A 20,587-nucleotide genomic window follows, 5' to 3' on the forward strand; every position below is an offset into this window, starting at 1 on the left:
TTTTTATCGCAGATTCGGATTTCTTACGTAAAAATAAGTAACTTTTATTTGAAACATTTTTTAGAATTATGGATAGATGGGCGATATAATCGGAAAAAACGATTGTTGGAAATGAAAAATAAAATTAAAAATGGAAAGTCCCCACTAAAATGGAAAACTTCACTTAACTTGTTTTGGTTTTAAAACCTACTCCTCACAACCCAATAGGTCCGCAAAGCGCTCGAGTGACTGCACATTTAGCATACTTTCCTCCCCTACTATTAAATATATTCATACTGGTAACCTAACAAATTGTTCAAATACAAAAATTACTCTAAAGAATTAATAATAAATTGTAATCAGTTATAAATGGTTATAGATATTGTTTTTCGTGTTATAGGTAATAAAAATAATACATATTTTCCTCAATAAAACTATTTTCATAAATACCTAACAGTCATGGACGAAGTACCTATAGTACCCCCTCTGTGGCGCAGTGTTAAGAGCTTTGAAACGAAAGGTCGGGAGTTCGAATCCTACCAGGGGCAGAAATTTTTCGTTTATTATAAATTAATAAATGAAAAATAGTTTGTCCTTGTGGGATCGGTACTAACCGGAGGGACCGCAGACGTTCGGAAACAATTAGCGTCTCTTTGTAAAGACAATGACGTCGACTTTGCAAAGTAACAAGACACTTACTCAACACACACACTACACATTACTCCCCTGACTTAGTGATACGTTATACAATTGCGTGGCTAAAGGTTCTAGTTCTAAACCAAAGCCAGAATCAGAGAAAAAAAAAGTACCTATAGTATTTTATTGGCTTTTAATGAATATTATTCACACGGGTGACTTACGACACTCGAACAAATGCTGTCATTATAATCTCACGGAATAATATATTCTAATACAGCCCGGAAATCAAGCCGAAATAATATTAACTATGAAAAGACGAAAAGAACTTAGGACAATGTGATGAGAGGGTAAAAATACTCATTCTTAAATCTTATTATGCAAGGAAAGTTCGAAGAAAGCGAAATGTGAAAAGGCGAAGAATATTCTGGGAATGGTTTGAATTTAGTAGTGCAGAATTATTTAGATCTGCAGTCAAGATGGTCCACAGAGCCGTGATGATTTCCAACATTCGATAGAAGCTGGAACTTAAAGAAGAAGATACAGCCGGATATTAACAAGCTACCAGAAATAAAATAATATTTTGTCTTTCTAGTTCTTTTTAGTGTTTTGCTATTTTTCTTCATTTTTGACAAATAATTTCACAAAGTGTTTTTTCAAACATCTTAATCTTTGCCAAGTGATTTTTTTGAATTTTCGTGTTTATTTCTTACCTAAATATTTGTTATACAAGATAAATTAAGACCAAGAAAATCTAAATATTTTTTCGGGATTATATTATCCGTTATTTTTGTTGGTTATCCTGTACAAAAAATAGCTATTTATCTATTTCACTACGAATGGGACCCTCACTTAACTGTAGTGTCAATACCCATAATTTTGCACATTATGGACTATCTGCGTACTAACAAATTATTTTCTGTTGTTTTCCGAAACATTTGTTAGCTTCTACTATGTTTTAGTGTTTCAATGTATGCATTGTACGATTCTGATTTCTCTCAAAATTACTTTCCCATCAGGTTACCTAGTCTGGATAAAAGTTGTCTAATGTAATCTATAGTGGTCTGATAAGAAGAGACTCTCCGTCCGATAGCGCCATTATCTAGTACTGTATAATACATTCTTGTAGAAGGCCGATGTCAAAATCGCAGCCGAATCAGACTCGTAGTTGTGTTTTGAACGTGTGCGAAAGCAAGAGTGTCTGTGGATGTTAGAAAAATGAAAAAAGAGTAATATCGGCCGGTGACACGATTCTTGTTTTGGAAGGGAAACTGCACAATGAAATCAAAGAGCGATTGAATGCTGTGCACGGTGAGTATTTTTCTTCGATGGCGACCAAAGAAAATTGGTAAAACGAGTTTTTGATATGGCTCCTCCAGGTGCCTGAAACCTGCTACCTCGGAGGACAATGTGAAAAAGATCCACAAGTGCCTATTTACAGACCGTCGACTAAAGCTTCGCAAGATAGCTTAGCCAGTAGGCATTTCAAAAGAGCGCATCAGTCATATCCAGCATAAAACTGTGGACATGAGAAAGCTGTCGGCGCGATGGGTACAGCGTTCTCGCACTCAGTCCAACAAGCACCATCATATGACCACTTCAGAGCAGTATCTTAATAGGGCAGTCAATAAGTGGATTTGGCTCCGAATTTCATCCTGCTACATCGATTTACTTGATATTTTTACAGTAAATAGGGAAAAGTTCAAGAAACACAGTCTACACTATGCCGATGTGCAATTTTTTCTTGGGGGTGGTTCCCACCACTTCTCGGGGGTGAAAAATGTTTTGGTTAAAATAGCCACGGAAGAGGCTAAAGAACCTAATTTTAAGCAAAAACTGTTCTATAATTATTTTTTAAAAACTCAATACTTTTTGAGTTATTCGTGGTTGAAAATTGGCCATTTTCATTGAAATATAATACCTTTTCGATCGGTTTTTTGCGAATACCTTAAAAACTGTGCATCCAACTAAAAAACTATATTAAACATTTTTGTAGGTTATAAAAAACAAAGAGATACTTGCCTTTGTAAGTCTTCTAGTTATAATACAAAAATAGATATGGTAGGTGAAAATAGTTTGTTTTTTGATACATTCTCAAATTGGTGTATTCAACTTGAAATAACAGAGAAACGGTCGATTTTAGGTGTCTAATGGCACTAATGACTTTTGTAGTGCTTGAAAAGATCTTTCAAATGAGCAATACTAAATGTCCATTTCATTCAAACTAAGCGAGATATTCTGCAAAAAAGTTGATGACTAATGTATTTTAAGAAGTGAGAAGTATGCTTAACTCCTCATCCATCAGAATTTAAATACATCGTTTTACTTCTACAATACTGTTTATTATAGTGTTATTTCTATGTTCAAAAAGTTTAACTAAATTAAAAGAAATGGTTTTTGAACAAAATAAGATCAAATTATAGAGCGCAATTTTATTTTTCCTTAAAAATCTTCCTTTTCCTCCATGTAACTCGAAAAAGATAAGAGATAAGAAAAAAATATACAACACAAAAATATAGGGCGTTTTCAGAAAAAATTTCCTTTGTATTTTTCATTACTGTATCTCTTATCATTTTCAAGTTACATGGAGAAAAAAAGATTTTTAAGAAAATTTTAAAATGCGCTCTATAATTTGATCTTTTTCTTTAAAAACCATTTATTTTAAACCCATCTAACTTTTGAACATAAAACTAACACTATAATAAAAGGTATTGTAGAAGGAAAACGATGCACTTACGTTTTGGTGGGTGGGGTTAAAATTGGTTCTCATTTTTTCTTAAAATACATTAGTTATCAATTTTTTTTGCAGCATATCTCGCTTAGTTTTAATGTAATGAACATTTAATATAGCTCACTTTAAAGGTATTTTCAAGCACTACAAAGGGTATTAGTAGCATTATACACTTTAAATCGACCGTTTCTCTGTTATTTCAAGTTGAATGCACCAAGTTGAGAATGTACCAAAAAACAAAATATTTTCAATTACCATATCTATTTTTGTATTATAACTAAAAGACTTAAAAAGGCTAGTATCTCGTTGTTTTTTATAACCTACAAAAATGTTTAATAAAGTTTTTTAGTTAGATGCATAGTTTTTAAGGTATTTGCAAAAAACCGTTCGAAAAGGTATTATGTTTTGATGAAAATGGCCAATTTTCTACCACGAATATCTCAAAAAGTATTGAGTTTAAAAAAAAAAAATTATAGGACAATTTTTGCTTAGAATTAGGTTATCTAGCGAATTCCGTGGTAATTTTAACCAAAAAATTTTCCACCTCTAAGAAGGGGTGGGAACCACCTTCAAGATAAAAGCACAGATCGGCATAGGGTAGACGTTGAATTAGGAGATAAGTAGAGGCTAGGCCCAAAATTTCATCAAAATCCGTGTAGTAGGATAGAATTCGGAGGTAATACCCTATTCTTGCTCCAATTGACTGGCGTATAAGCGTAATCTAAAGGAGATTTTACGTTACTTCATAACCGTCGAGGAAGCTTGGATACACGGTACTTACCGGAAACCACGATAACTTACAGTCGATACGGTGGACGCCACCCCGCGAACGTGCTCTGAAGAATGCGAAGACTGTCCTATCGGCCGAAACGTAGTGGCCACCATTTTCTGGGATTCACAAAGTGTAATCTATATCAGCTTCGTCAAAAAGGGTCGATTTGACCCCGACTTGCAGAAGAAACAACTCCAATTGAGAAAAAAAAAAGTGCTCCTTCACCATGTAGACGCACCGTCTCACACATCCGCCATCGTCGTGGTCAACTTCGGCTACAAACTACTGTCCTATTAACTTATTTATTTGATTGAATTGCTTACGTTAAATAGATTAGGTTAAATTAGTTTAGGTGAGACAGAATTAGATACTGCCTTGAGAATGAATTATTAATGTTTTGCCTTCATTTGGTTTTATTGCTAAGAAATCTGTTGTGATCTAATTTTGAAATTACATATTATTAAACTTTTCACGTGTCGTTTTAATATCTCATAAAGCACTACTATTCTCCTTCTTCTTGTGGTTCTTTCTCCTTTAGTGGAGGTTAGCGACTACACTGCAAATCTGTCTCTGTCCAATGCGGCTCTAAACAAAGATGTTGAATCAAGGCCGGTCCAGTCTCTGATATTTCTAAGCCATGAAATCTGGCGCCTATCGGGACCACGTTTTCCTTCAATCATACCCTGGATGATCAGTTGCGCGAGGCGGTATTTTTCGTTTCTCATTATAATGTGTCTCAGGTAGCTAACTTTTCTGACTTTGATGATTTTTAGCTGCTCCCTATCTGTACCTATTCTCCTCAGAACATCTTCCTTGGTAGTGTCGCTTGTCCAAGGTATTTTCAAGATTCTTCTATAAAGCCAGAGTTCAAAGGCTTCTAACTTGTTCCTCAGTGTTATATTGAGTGTCCAGGCCTCTGTCACATACAAAAGTATCGACCACACATAGCAATGCACAAAACGACATCTAAGGCTGATATTAATGCTACTGTTACAAAATAAGCTTTTCATTTTGATAAACCCTTGTCGGGCTACCTATATTCTCGTTCTTACATCTTGCTTATAATCAAGTTGATTGTTGAACCTGCAACCAAGATATTTGTATTGCTTTACGTATTCAAGCTGTTGGTCGTTCACATATATTGGAAGGGGTAAATTTTGGTTCCTTGATATTTTCATAACTTTGGTTTTCGCAGTATTGTTCTTCATCCCCATTTTTCACAGCTCTCAATAACCCTATTTAGCATTATCTGAAGGCTATTATGGTCCGAGTCAGTCATTAATACCGTATCATCTGCATAGCGGATGTTATTTACTCTTTGCCCGTTTATCCTGATTTCTTCTGAAGAGAAAGCACTACTGTTAAATTTGTATATTTAAAACAAAAAAAGTTTAAAAGTTTATTGGATATTCAGTTTTTGCAAAAACTACCCTATTTTCCATACTATATACAACCAGGCCATTAAACTAAGTAGTACGATTTAATAACTACTGTGGAAGATAATATCGAATTATATTATTTTTTTACATTTCGTTTTAATTACAAATTGCTTTTTGACGCTAAACATAGCGAGCTTTTAATTTCCATCACACTAAATACAACAAAAAGCTCATATCTGGACCTCGGAGGTAAACTACACTATGTCATTTCGAGCAACTATGTTTAGCGTGTGTTTGCAACAAAGTTTAGAGCACTTAGGATGTTAATAAAAATCTTATATGTCCCTTATTGGTTCAAAGACAATATGACTATATTTTAATGATCATATATAACCAATTTGTATAATCAAACTAATAAAATAAGTGGATTAAAGGAACTTATTGAAAACAACACCATATCGACATAGTGTAGTTTACCTCCCAGGTCCAGATATTATTATAGTAGCAGACCTCTAATTTATCCTAATTATAAAGTTTCAATATTCAATAGTAATTACCTCTCCTTGTATTGCTTTACATACTAATTAAGATATAGTTATAACAGGAAAATAAATGATATTTACAAGCAATCCTCATATTGTTGCTAGAAATAAGTTTTTAAAATATTAAAAGATAAAAATTAATTAAATTAAAACATGGACACATATCGATGTTTTGGACTGGTGCGCAAATGTGTACTTAAAAAAATAACCTATATTTTAAGACACTCTATTCACCGAACTCAGTCTGCCCTGTCTAGTAAATTTAGTAATTTTATATTTGGTATATTGGATTCCATTTGGTTCCCTTTAAACCTTTCAGCGGGCGCGCTGTCGTAAATATTACAACTGTATGTGATCATACCCCCACTCATACCACATAGGGAAGAAATATCCTTAGGTTCAATGAAGTGTTTCCGTTTTCAGTAATTTACGTGCAGGAAGAAGTTTGGAATTCTTGTATGAACGGGACTGTTGATTCCGAACAGTAGTCAGATTTTTTCCAAATATTATATTTTTGAACGCTTGTTTGTTTTTTTTTTAAAGAAAAATGAAAAAATATTGGTTTAAAATACCGCAAACCATAATTCCCTTCAATCCTCATAACAATTTTTCAACATTTATTTTTAAACAAAACATAATTAATAAGACGTAAAATTTAAGAAAAGGCCCACTTATGAGAAATTAAAGAGCCAGCCCGCTGGAACGATAATGATGCGCCAATTTACTAGTCGTCTTCTTCTTTACTGTATATTTTATTTCACTGCATGAATTATGAAATTCTTCAGAAGGCTTATTTGTGATATCTATGTGATCGGCAAGAAACTAAATCTCTTCAGAAAGTAGTCAAGAGACCTCTTCGCCTCCTTCCTAATTCCTTTTGCATTAGTTACCGTCGAAATATAACTCGATTTTCAAAATTTATATAGAAAATTAAAATTATTTGAAACTATGTAGTTAAGGCCATCGGTACATAATTTGCAAATATTTTACGGGTATCATTACTTTTTCTGTCTTTACACGGCAAATTACGTGTAGTAAAATTCACACTGGTATGGATATGTAAACATTACTAGAATGTCATTCTACTTGAAAATGTCATCATTAATTTAAAGAGATGGCTTTTAAATGTTATTGGATAACTGTTATTTTTGTAATTGCAAATTATTACGGCAAATTTTTTCACTAACTATGTATTCAGTGATTGTAATAATTTATATGTAAAACAAAAACTAATACTCAATCGAGAAAAGAGGAAAAGTGTTAAAGTGATTTTTTAATAATGCAGGGTGATTGATTAGTAGGGTAAAGCTTAATAGCTCCGCTATAGTAACAGATAGCAATAAAAGATAATAACAAAAACTTTAGCCACCTTTGAGCTTCACATTACAAAATTAGTTAGAATGTTACAGGGTGTTCGATAACACAGTGGCAGACCTAACTTTTGTTTTTTTAAATGGAACACCCTATATTTTATTTATTTTCGAAATCCTGTTAACTTTTTCATCACAAAAATATAAAGGTTTGTAATGTTATACAGGGCATTTACAAAGTTATAACCAATTTTGTACGAAAATCGTAACAAGTTCAACTCCCTGTATAAATAAAAATAAGCAAAACAGCAATGGTTTATTAATGCCATATTTTCTATTTATTGTCAAAATTTTTAAGAATTATTGATATTCTAATTTTCTTTATATCAAATACAGGGTGAGTCATAACGTAAGTACATTATTTTCTCAGTAATATTAAATAGAACACCCTGTACTTTATATCATTATTGAAAAGTAAAATTAACGTACTTTAATTTTTATATAACATTCCCTATGCCCAAATTTATTAGTTTTCGAGATATTTTCATTTTCCAGAGCAAATTATTTTAGGTGTTTAAATTTATCTAAATTTATCTAAATTTTAAGTAAGCCATGACTGAATTGACAATTGACGATTACCGATTATCAATCCGGTAATCAATGTAACACTGCAGCAAATAAAGAAATAAAAATAATTTATTAGTAATACATTTTACAAACAAAAACACAACCACTAGGTATATGCAACATTTTTGAAACAATTAAAAACTATCTTTTTATGTAAATGCAACAAATAAACAAAGAAAATTAGTAATAAATTTTACAAAAAACACACAAACACAAAATACAATATTTTGTGAAGACAATTTAACACTACTTTTGTGTGTAAATATAACAATGTAACAAATAAAGAACCAAACACAATTTATCAGTAATACATTTTGCAAAAAAACATGTTTGAAAAAATTAGAAGCAACTTTTAATAAAATATTTTTAATATTTATTTACATAAGGTGTTCAAAATTATCTCAACACATTTATGTACGCTTAAAAACGATCATTGAATGAGCTACTTACTCTACGGAGCATTTGTAAATTAACACATCGAAATTCACTTTGTATTCTATTTTTCATCTCATACCTTGTTGTTGGAGGTATTTTATAAACCTCATTACTAATGTAACCCCAAAAAAATCAGTCCAGTTTATTAAATTCTGGTGATTTGAGTGGCCACGCTACTGGTCCATTGAAAAATTAAAAATATCTTGAAAACTAATAAATTTAAACATAGGGAATGTTATCTAAAAAGTAAAGTACGGTAATGGTTCTTTTCAATAGTGATATAAAATACAGGGTGTTCCATTTAAAATTACTGAGAAAATAATGTACTTGCGTTTTGACTCGCCCTGTATTTTATATAAAGAAAATTAGCAAAATCGACCATTCTTGAAAATTTTGACAATACGTTAAAAAATATGGCATTAATAAACCATTGTTGTTTTGCTTATTTTTATTTATACAGGGAATTGAACTTGTTACGATTTTCAAATAAAATTGGTTATAACTGTAAACACCCTGTATAACATAACAAACCTTTATATTTTTGTGATGGAGAAGTTAACAGGATTTCGAATTAAAATAAAATATAGGGTGTTCTATTAAAAAAAAATTGGTCTGCCACTGTGTTATCGAACACCCTGTAACATTCCAACTAATCTTGTAATGTGCTCAAAAATTTCTAAAATTTTTGTTATTAACTTTTATTGCTATAGCGGAGCTATTGAGCTTTATCCTACTAATCAATCACCCTGTATATTGTTACTATGGGACGCTTACAATTTTGAACATAGTTAACAACAAAATAGTTGGATTACTGAATATATCCTGGGCCTAGATTCTGTGCACTGTAGATATCTACATGTCGCTTTCTATCGATATTTGAATATCAAGATATTTGAACTTTTAGCTTTAATTGAATTATTTTCTAGTTTTGCTAGGTTATACTCTAATTGATAAACTAGAGCAAAACTAGAAAATAATTCAATTAAAGCTAAAAATTCATATATTTTGATATTCAAATATCGATAGAAAGCGACATGTAGATATCTACAGTGCACGGAATCTAGGCCCTGGTGTATTCTCTGCTTTGGATCTTCCACAAATAATACACAATAATAACTTTTTATTAAGTTCACGTCTTAAATCAATTATTATTTATCAAATACACGATACAGTGCTAGTCAAAAGTCCGTACCCCCCCCTCGTAACTTTTGACCGGTTATACTTATAATAGTGAAATTTGGAGGAAGGAAATGAACGGACGTAGGCTTCTTAACTAGTCATGACAGGTGACGTAAAAGTGACAGATGACTTTACAGCGCTACTGTGACAGATAATTTTAAATGGTACCCTATGGTAAGCGATACCTCGTTTGATAGGTATTGAAAATACCCATTCAGCTATACTAATTTTGTTTGAGTTTAAGCTCATTTGGATGAATAAATGAAATAATAAAAAATTGTAGTTTCGCATTTAATTAATAAAAATTCAAACCTCCGCCTATGGTTACTTGTCAAAAAGGTTGACGATGACGTAAAAACTACTAGAGAGCTGAAAAATGTCAACTTTTTTGACAAAATAACTATGGGTGGACATTTGAATTTTTAATAATTTAATGCGAAATTACAAAGTTATATTTATTTCATTTATTCACCAAAATCAAAATTAACTTAAACCCAAAAAAATTAGTACGACTGAATAGATATTTTCAATACCTTTCAAATGAGGTGTCACTTGCCATAAGGTCCCATTTAAAATTATCTGTCACAGTGGCGCTGTAAAGCCATCTGTCACTATTACGTCACCTGTCATGACTAGTTAAAAAGCGTACGTCCGTTTATTTCCTCCCTCCAAATTTCACTATGATAGGTATAACCGTTCAAAAGATACGAGGGGGGGTACGGACTTTTGACTAGCACTGTATATCAATATTATTTTATTAACAACTCAAAATATTCCCGATGTCATGTCAAATATTTCAAATTGTCACTGATTGTCACTGTCTGACTGACAGTATGCTGACAATATTCTATTCGACTGAGTGCGTTGTATGACAAAGATGGATTTGGAATTATTACCACGGACATTGTGTTTATTTTTTTTCAATCCTGAAAAAACCAATAAATATTTTTGAAAAATTTAAACGCAGAATGATAGACTATATTATTACTGAGGGCCGAAACTCCCTAAGAATAAACAAAAAGTTTATTTTGAATGAGATATTTTAAATTATATATCACACTAAATTTTCTCTTAGGTTTTTACCCCTGTAACTTATTAAAATAAACATTATAGAAGTTCTCATGGACTTTCGGCGCTCGCCAATAACGTTTAAATTTTTCAAAAATACTTATTAGTTTTCTCAGGATTCGAAAAAAATGAATCCCCATTAGAATAGCATTGCAGCCGAAAATAAGTACCCATTCTCTTAATTACCTAAATTAATTTCCTTCTTCTTTGTATTTGTGATTTTGTTTGTGACGCATCTTTGCTTTCTTGGATTAGTATTATTTCGATAATCTGCATAATAACATACCAGGGATTATTTATTATAAAACCAAATGTGGAGTTTTGATAGGTTACCACCGAAGCTGCTCGTGGTCTCCATACTGTAATTTTTGACACCTGCCGTTCATTCTGGCCACACGGCCCGCGTAATTTCACTTCAGCCATACTCTATATCTCTATGACATATTATTATGTGACGTTCGTCTTTCTGATTTCCCCGTTACTGAGTCAGTCGACGTAGTGACTGTTCCATTCTTCACTGGACCATTGTTAGCTGTGGTCTGGATTAACGCAAGGGTTTCCGCACCGTAAGTCATGACTGAACGCATACTACATTGATCAAACGTTTTTTTTTATGAAGTTCTTCATGATATTTTCCTATGTTTTGTAGCCTTGAAAATCGTCATCTTTCGTCATTTTTTCAGTTTTAAATTGTTTATTACTCGAAAACGACCAACTTATGAGAAAAATAACAAAAGACCTTTTTTGTTTAGAATGTACAAAAAATTCTGAAATGATATCTGCTTGAGTCAAAAAAATTTTTTTGAAGTTATACTTATTTAGGCGCGATTGAGATTGAGGGTGAATTTATATTGATCTGCGAGCATGCGCACACCGGCAGTTTGGTATTAGTCTTTATACGGGCTCTAATTGGGTGTTGAAATGATCTGTCAGTAATTGTTCAATATGGAGGTTATCGGTAAACAAAAATGTTGTATAATATATTAGTTTTTATTGTTGTGAGGACAGAAATAAAATCAAATTTATAATTATAGTGACTTTTTAAATAGTTTTGAAAAGCCACAGGTACGTAGTTCTAAATGTTTCAGTTGTATTCCAATAAAAAATTATCTTCATACCTATTTGGAAAATATAAAAAAATAATGTACTTACCTAGTACTTGCTATGCTATACCCCTAGTAGGCAATGCTTTGATTTACATAATCTGATTACGAACAAACTTTCTACAAATTTTCATCTAATGTATCGTTTTCTTACTCTATACAGGGTGTCCAGAAACTCTACCGACAAACGAAGACAGGAGATTCCTCAGGTAAATTTAAGATAATTTAACCCAATTCACTTAGTCTGAAAATGCTTCTTAAGGGAGCTAGAGCTCTTTGAAGATGGCGTCTTGTAATTAGTTTTTCTTAAATACCTCCAGAACGCTTCTATTTAGAAAAACAAAAATTGGTACGCGTATTTATCTTCAAGATATAAATCTAATCCATATATTGCAAACTTCTAGTACCGATCATAGGCGTCCGTTTGGGTAGGGCAACAGTTATTTTATCGCATAACTTTTTTATCTTTAACTTTTATGCATTTCTGACACTGGATTATTAAATTGTGAAGTATTCTAGTACTAAAAGGTACTCTTGTTTTAAATCGGTAGGACACACCGTTTTCTAGAAAAATCAATTTGAAAATTTTTCACTTTCTGAATTACAAAAAAAAATTTCAAAAAAAAACTGTTTAGAAAGACGAAAACTGGTACATTTATTTATATTCCAGAGATAAATCGATCTCATTAATTGCGAATTTCTAGTACTGGTCATAGGCGTCCGTTTTGGGTAGGACAACAGTTATTTTATAGCATAATATTTTTGTCTTGAATTTTCGAGCATTTTTGACACTAGATTATTAAATTATGAGGTATTCGAGTACTAAAAGTTACTCTTACTTTATGTTGGTAAAATACTTCGTTTTTTGTTGAAAAGTTCTTTCAATTTTTTTTCAAATTCCAAAAACGAAAAACTTTCAAATCGATTTTTCTAGAAAACGGTGCATCCTACCGACTTAAAGCAAGAGTACCTTTTAGTACTAGAATACCTCACAATTTAATAATACGGTGTCAAAAATGCATAAAAGTTAAGGAGAAAAAAGTTATACGATAAAATACCCGTTGCTCAACCCAAAACGGTCGCCTATGACCGGTACTAGAAATTTGCAATCAATGGAATCGATTCATCTCTGAAAAGTAAATACGCATACCAATTATCGTTTTTCTAAATAGAAGCCTTCTGGAGGTATTTAAGAAAAACTAATTTCATGACGCCATCTTCAAAGAGCTCTAGCTCCCTTCAGAAGCATTTTCGAACTAGGTGAATTGAATTAAATTGTCTTAAAATTATCTGAGGAATCTCCTGTCTTCGTTTGTCGGTAGAGTTTCTGGACACCCTGTATATTGTTGAATTTTAATTCGACAAAAATCAAACTAATAAAAATTCATATAAACAAAATGTCAAAAAGTTGTTCAGTTTGTGTATATTCCCACATGACGTATACGCGAAGATGGTGCAGTTTGAAATCACTTCGACTCTTGTACGGCAGGATACACGGGAAGTAGGTTCAAGCCCAATGCAAGTTATATCATTTTTTTTTATTGTTTTATAGATTTTATGATTGTAAGTATATTATTATATAATTTTTTTCAGAAAATACGTATTTAATTAAAATTTTTGGCAACAAGTATTGTTCAGAAATCATTTGTGGCATTTTACAAGGTGTTTGTGTGTGTTTTATTCTTTTATTTTTTTAATTTTTGGTATTGTTTTAATAAAAATTTTTGGAAAGTAGTAGAGAAACTGTTTTAAGTATATTGATTTCGTTGAAATCATATAATATAAGTATAACTTCTTACGTGCGTGCAAAGTACACACATTCTTTTTTTTTTTAATTTAAAAAAAGTCATTTCTTAGTTCGACCTTATATCTTATCTTATACTATAAATGATTCCCAGAGAACGGCAGTTATCGCTCGTGACGCACACCCCCACTGCATGCGACACTATATTATATACACAAAGTTCGACCAAAGCGAAACTGGGCTAAATATTATCTTTAGGAAATAGTTTAGGAAAACAGGGCTAGTTTAGGAAAACCCGTCGATTCCATATGTGTCAACCATCCATTTGTGCCCAAGGGTGTTGGTTTTACAGCTCTCCTCATTTCGAATCTGTTTTTCGACCTCGTCCCCAAAACTCCCAAAAATATCTAATATTTAATTCTAAGCTCTGCGGCTTCTCATGGCATTGGTCAATAACTTTCCAACGCGGGTCTAATTTTGGAAATCGGTTATACCATTCAAAAGTTACCGAGCTCAGAACTTTGACTCAATTTATATCCAAAAAGGGGAAAATGTTTGTGGCTGGGTATGTGGATGTGTGTTCTATGAAAACTATATCGCACAAATCATGTACAATGGGAAACTCACAGAACCAATCAACATAGTCAGTGGAGTCATACAAGGGTGTATTTTATCTGCAACCATATTTTTGTTCCTTATCGACTGGGTGATGAAGAAAGCAACGAAAATATTGGATGGAATGCCTTCGGTGAGCTTGACGATCTAGACTTTGCGGATAATATATGTCTGGTATCCGAAAAAGACAAAATATGCGGAAAAAAAAGAGAACAAGTGACAAAAGAAGCAAGAAAAGGAGGATAAGAGATTAACACAAGAAAAACCAAACTTATGAAGATAAATACGGAAAGAGAAATGGGGATATCCATTGAAGGAGAAGAAGTAGAAAATTTACAGAAGTTTTGCTATCTGGGAAGCATAATTGACACTAGCGGTGGAATAGAAGAGGAAATTAGTGGAAGGATATCTAACGCCCAGAATGCGTTTTATATTCTGAAGAAAACATGGGAGTCAAATAAATTAACAGTCAAAACCAACATCAGGATATTTGATACAAATGTAAAGAGCATTTTGCTGTATGCAGCAGAAACTTGGAAAATAGAGAAAAAGATTATACAAAAGGTTCAAAAATTTCTAAATAGATGCCTTAGGCGAATAAACTGCTCGTCAAAAGTTAGGGATATAGAAAATTCTGCTGAATTTTTATAGTAGATTTTTTGGTGAACAGATTAACGGATTCCGCTATTTTTTTTTATTATTTAAGAATTTTCTTTAGTATTTACAGTTATGCAAAGGTTTACTCAAACTTTTTTTTGTACTTATACCGGGTGGAAGAAAAGAAATATTTTTCTTATGTTAAGTTTGTGACGCCCTGTAGGAATGAAGAGGTACAAATGGGAGTATATATGGAAATCGTATTATAGTCTTATCTTTTGTGAATATTTTGTTTTTTGAATGTCCCTGATATCTTTAGAAACAAAAAAATAGACGGTTTTTTAACTTAACATGTGTTTTAACCGAAACAAAAGTTTGAGGCACCTTGTAGGGAGAAAAAAGCATAAAGGTGAGTATACCTCGATATTTTGTTGTAGTCTCATATTTTGTGAATATTTTATTTTTTTAATTTCTCTGATATTTTTAATAACAAAGAAACTAATATTAATATTACTATTATTATATATTAATACTAATATTACTCTTTAATATGTGTTTTAACTGACGACATGCGTCACATCACCCATGTGAAACATAGAAAAACATATTAAAGAGTAATACCGTCTAGTTTCTTTGTTATTAAAGATATCAGAGAAATTAAAAAAATAAAATATTAAAAAAATATGAGGCTACCACATAATATCGGGGTATACTCACCTTTGTGCCTTTTTCTCCCTACAAGGTGTCTTAAACTTTTGTTTCGGTTAAAACACATGTTAAATTAGAAAACCGTCCGATTTTTTGTATCTAAAGATTTCAGGGACATTCAAAGAACAGCATGTTCACAAAACATAAGACTACAATATTATGCTGATGTATACTCACATTTATACCTCGTTCTCCCTACAGGGTGTCTCAAACTTAACACAAGAAAAACATATTTTTTCTTCCACCCGGTATAAGTACAAAAAATAACTTTGAGTAAACCATAGCACAACTTGTGTAAATACTAAAGAAAAGGCTAAAATAAAAAAAATAGCGGAATCCGTCTGTTCGCGAAAAAATCAACTACGAAAATCAGCAGAATTTTCTATATCCCTAACTTTTGACGAACAGTTTATTACAAATATATTGGCCAAATCAGATAAATAACAAGGAACTTTGGAGAAAAACTAATCAAGAGCCGAAAGCCAAAACGACAAATAGACGCAAATGGAAGTTTATTGGACACACATTAAGGAAAAATGAAGATGATAGAACCAAACAAGCCCTGGATTATCAACCAACTGGAAAAAGGAAACAAGGCAGACCAATGACATCCTGGAAAAGGAATATTATCAGAGAGCTAGAAGACAAAGGGTTAACATGGAAAGAGGTGAAATCCCTGGCCAAAAACAGAGATGAATGGAGGGGGACTGTAGAGTCCCTATGTTTCAAATGGAGGAGTAAAGTATCAAGAGGAGTAAAGTAAGTACGTGGATGTGAGTGTGTTTATTTTTGTGGAAAGTGTACACCGTGTTGAAATTTTTTCTGCTTCAAAAGGAGGACGGGGTTGATTCAGAATCGGTAAACATTTTGACATTGTACCACTCATAAGCCAGTTATAGGACCAGGCAGGTAAAACAGGCCATATTTTTTGAAGTGAAAACTTCTTTAGGGACGTTGTGCACTTTTTGGATGTGAAAAAGTATTAAACTAGCGACCGTTATCGCGACCATCATCACTTCGACGAAATGAATATTTGAAGTGAAAACTTCTTGAAGGACGTTGTGCACTTTTTGGATGGGGAAAAATATTAAATTAGCGACTCTCGTCGCTTCGACGAAATAAATTTTTGAAGTGAAAATTTCTTTATGGGCGTTGTGCACTTCTTGGATGGGGAAAAATATTGAATCTGCGACCGTCATCACTTCGCTGAAATAAATTTTGTACGTATATTAATTATGTGTATGTATACATAAATAACATGGGGCATACGCTTCGCGTATATGATAATATAGGTATAGCACTTTTTTTTGGATGGGCAAAACGGATTGAGTTTGTAATTTATCGACTATAAGAAGTTTTCACTTCTGTCGGCACTCCCGCGAGTGCCTACAATTTTTTTTATAAATACAACTCAGATTCAGAGAAAGATAAGAAAACCTCAAGAACACCAAGTCGGTAGTGCTTGAGTTAGCTTTCAAACAATGCCTAAGTGTGGTCAGGATCAGGCATACGCACGACTTAGGCCCGGTCTTTTCACCTCCGGATAAATAGTTAACGGGAAGTTTATCTGACAGATAAAAAAAGTAGCGTCTTTTCACTCTGGAATAAAGTTATCCGGCAGATAAATTGACGTTAAATATCAAATATTTAACTGCCGAATAAAGTACCGAATAAGAAGTTATCTGGCAGATAAACTTTGATTTTCGTATATTTCATGGTTTCTGATTACCAGGAAACTAAAAATATAACCTAAAATCTTGAGGGTCTGATTGAATTTATTGCAAAAGTAAAATTTTGTTCATTCTAAAAATTCTCAATCACAAATTTTATGTTATTTTGTTTTTATACATACCTACCTACTGTAATTTTTTAAGCAGAGTTATTAGATATTAAATTAAAGATGGGTTATAATTTGAAAAAATTATAATAGGTATGTATTATTGTATACCTACCCAACTATATTCATTTACAAAGAAAAACAAGTTGTAAAAAATAAAAATAGAATAGTTTCTTATCCCATCATTTCTTTGAATTGCCAAATATTTTACGATTCCAAAATGAAAGGTATTGATATATGTAGGTAGTAACTAGAATTATGTATGCACATGGTTCTCAGAAACAGTAGATGATACCTACCTTGAAAAAAAAGCTGTTGTTAAGTATCCAAAACATACTGGGTGTATCATGAAATTCTAAAAAAAATAGAGTATAGGAAGACTGATTTTATATTCTGAGAATTTCGTAATACTCCCCGGATATGTTTTAAATAGGTACCTTCTTACTAATATTTTTTTGTGCCAAATATAAGTAATTCTGTATTATTGCTGTTTAAATTCAGATCATAGCAATGGGTTGTTACTTTTTTAATGAGTCCGCAAATACATCCCTTTTTGTATATAGCAGAAAACAAAATGATTACATTGATTCAGTTGTCCTACACTGAAGCAATATATTTATAACATAGAGAGAGATGAAAATGAAGACAATTTTGAAAATGAATTGCTAAGTATAGACCAGGAATAAGCTAAATTATTGAATTTACTGAAGTTATGATGTTTGATAACCTTATAAAAATTTTTGTGTTAAGCTTGTCACGCACGGGGAACTATACTAAAATATATCTCATATCACTCACTATAGTAATGAGTGAGGCTGCATACCCGGAACTATACCTAATGTATATTATGGTTCCGTTTATGCAGGCTCACTCATTATTATAGTGAGCAATATGAGATGTAATATATCTATTATAGTATACCTCCTGGTCAGTAACAAGCTTTATGGGGAAATAGAAGGATCATTAATATACATGTATAATTTTTTATTCTTTATTTAATTGTCCTTTGTATAATTTAATTATTAAATTTAATAAATCAATGAATTTTTGTGTCTCTTCTGCCCTTTATTTTTCTCTGGCACGCTTGTGTTCTACCCTTTCCTCCTCTTTTTCTATCTGAAGCAATTGAGCTATGTTGGGTATTAGCGTTGTTCTTTCTTGTAATACATTCTCTAGTTTATTATTGGTAGCTTATTTCTGGAACTAGCTTTTTCTTTGAGAACACAGGATTCCATCTTCTAGGTGTTTGTCATATCTGTAACCAATTTTTTTTATTTAGAAAAGTGAAAGATATCTACTATGGGCCATTCCACGAACATACACCTGTTTTGGATTATTTCGACAACGAATATTTTACTGTGCAACCTAAGAAGTACGAAAGTAAATGGCACTAATAATTATTCCAATAAATAACAATGTAATTTGCAATTTACTTTTGTTCTTCTTATTTTGCAACGTAAAATATTCGTTGTCGAAGTAATCCAAAACAAGCGTATGTTCGTGGAATGACCCATAACAAATATTAAAATTAGGTTTTATTCTTGTTATTGGGATTCTTCAATTTACCATGTAAATTATCCAATCTTTAAAATATTGTGTTTTGATATACATAGTTGGTTTATCCCTAGTTTACTATTCAATATACCAGTTGGATGGATTATAAATCTGTAGCGTTTTGACAATGATTGATATGTCCATCTAGCCTAATTTTTCAGGAGGGCATTTTGAAAGTTTAAATCATGTTTTGTCAACCCAAAAACGAAAAGTAATCAACATAAGAAATCAAGTAATATATCAAGTTCTGGCCTACCTAATACAGTAGAATCCAGATTATCCGTGCTCCTCGGGACCGAAGGTGGCACTGATAATCCGAACATGTATTTCTTATGTATAATAAGTATGTATACACATACATATTATAATATTATGTACCTACCATAAAAAGATAACAGAAAAAATAAATCTTTCATTATGAGTCTCTCTTTCGTCATATAGAGTTTCCGTTAAGTGATTTACAATGACGCTATGTTGATAAAACCTCAAAAATGCAACTTGAGTAATAGAAAATCATAGCACGGATAATTAGGGTTCTACTGTAAGTTAAAAGGGGACATGTGGGACAAAGGGGGTTTTACCTTCATCATACACATACCAAACTATACCAACTTGAAGAAATGTTACTAAATAGCATATCAAGCAAATAATCTCATTATGGCTAAATTCAGATGTAACATCAAGTTTTGCCATATTGCATGATATTTACAGAAATATAGTATTGAATTTAAATAAAAGTTTTCCCCACATTAACAAATTTTTACATCATTGAACAGTCATTAGGTTTGTTCTAGCATCAGTTTCAAACGGTTTGAAACCATCAGCGAATAGTCGACCAGCGCGAGTAGATAGGGGATAGCACTGGTGACTGTATTATGTTGTCTCACTGAGCAACTAATTGCTGACGGTTTCTGACTAGTTTGACTGTTTGCTAGAACAAACCTAATATTAATAATCATATAATATGTACATATATAATTATGTAAACAAAATTACCACTGCATCTGTTTCATTAGCTAGCTTGTCTTTATTTAAACTTGTCTTTGTCTTCTATTTTACATACAAATCAACAGTTTTCCTCTAATTTAAAATGGATTTACCTCTTGTTCAAGCTCTCCAGTAAACTATTTCAGCATAATCAATGTTTTCCTTCTAAAACAATATTGTTGTCTGATTAAAATATGGAAATGTATTTCTAAACCTTATGACTTTGTATACCTATTTTTTAAGTTGTAATTCTTTGATTTACTTACATTTCCTTCATTCCTTCTTCCAAAATGGAAATAAAATCGATAAAATCATCTTTGAAATACTTTGAATCTAATTATGTTAGGTTAAGTTAAAGCTGAAATTATAAAAATAAACATAAAAGTCAGGTGTGTTCGGAATCCAAACTTACTTTTAAGCTTATCTACCGGATAACTAACTGGAACATAAATTGACGTGAAAAGACGGGTACTTTTTATCTGGCGAATAAATATTTATCCTCCAGATAGCTAACTGCCAGATAAGAGCATATTTATTCGGAGGTGAAAAGACCGGGCCTTAGTATAGCAAAATAACTGAAAAATTAAACTTGGGTTTTTTATTGAATTGGAAAATGATAATTTATTTTAAAGATTTTGCGCAATATTTGCTAAATTTGAAATAAAACGCTCCACAAAAAGCCTCATACTTCAAACTTTATCAAAACCTACTATTTAGTAGCGCGTTTTACTTCACAAATTTTAAAAAAATCTATCAAAATAGAAGTCTACTTTTATTTTTTATC

The 20,587-nt window shown here is 32.0% G+C and overlaps 1 long non-coding RNA gene across 2 annotated transcripts; it reads right to left on the reverse strand.

Annotated features, from left to right (window-relative positions):
• Positions 1-18,239: 18,239 nt before the first annotated feature.
• On the reverse strand, positions 18,240-20,363 carry LOC126885055 (uncharacterized). 2 transcript variants are annotated; one of them, XR_007698253.1, is made up of 4 exons: positions 20,216-20,363; positions 20,070-20,161; positions 19,813-19,968; positions 18,240-18,517 (listed from the first exon to the last, which is right to left on the reverse strand). It is a non-coding gene; the product is annotated as an uncharacterized LOC126885055 (long non-coding RNA). The 2 variants fall into 2 exon arrangements; XR_007698252.1 differs by having other exon boundaries at positions 20,070-20,358.
• Between the last annotated feature and the right edge of the window lie 224 nt (positions 20,364-20,587).

The sequence above is a fragment of the Diabrotica virgifera genome, chromosome 5 (assembly GCF_917563875.1).
Source record: "Diabrotica virgifera virgifera chromosome 5, PGI_DIABVI_V3a".
Lineage (NCBI taxonomy): Eukaryota > Metazoa > Arthropoda > Insecta > Coleoptera > Chrysomelidae > Diabrotica > Diabrotica virgifera.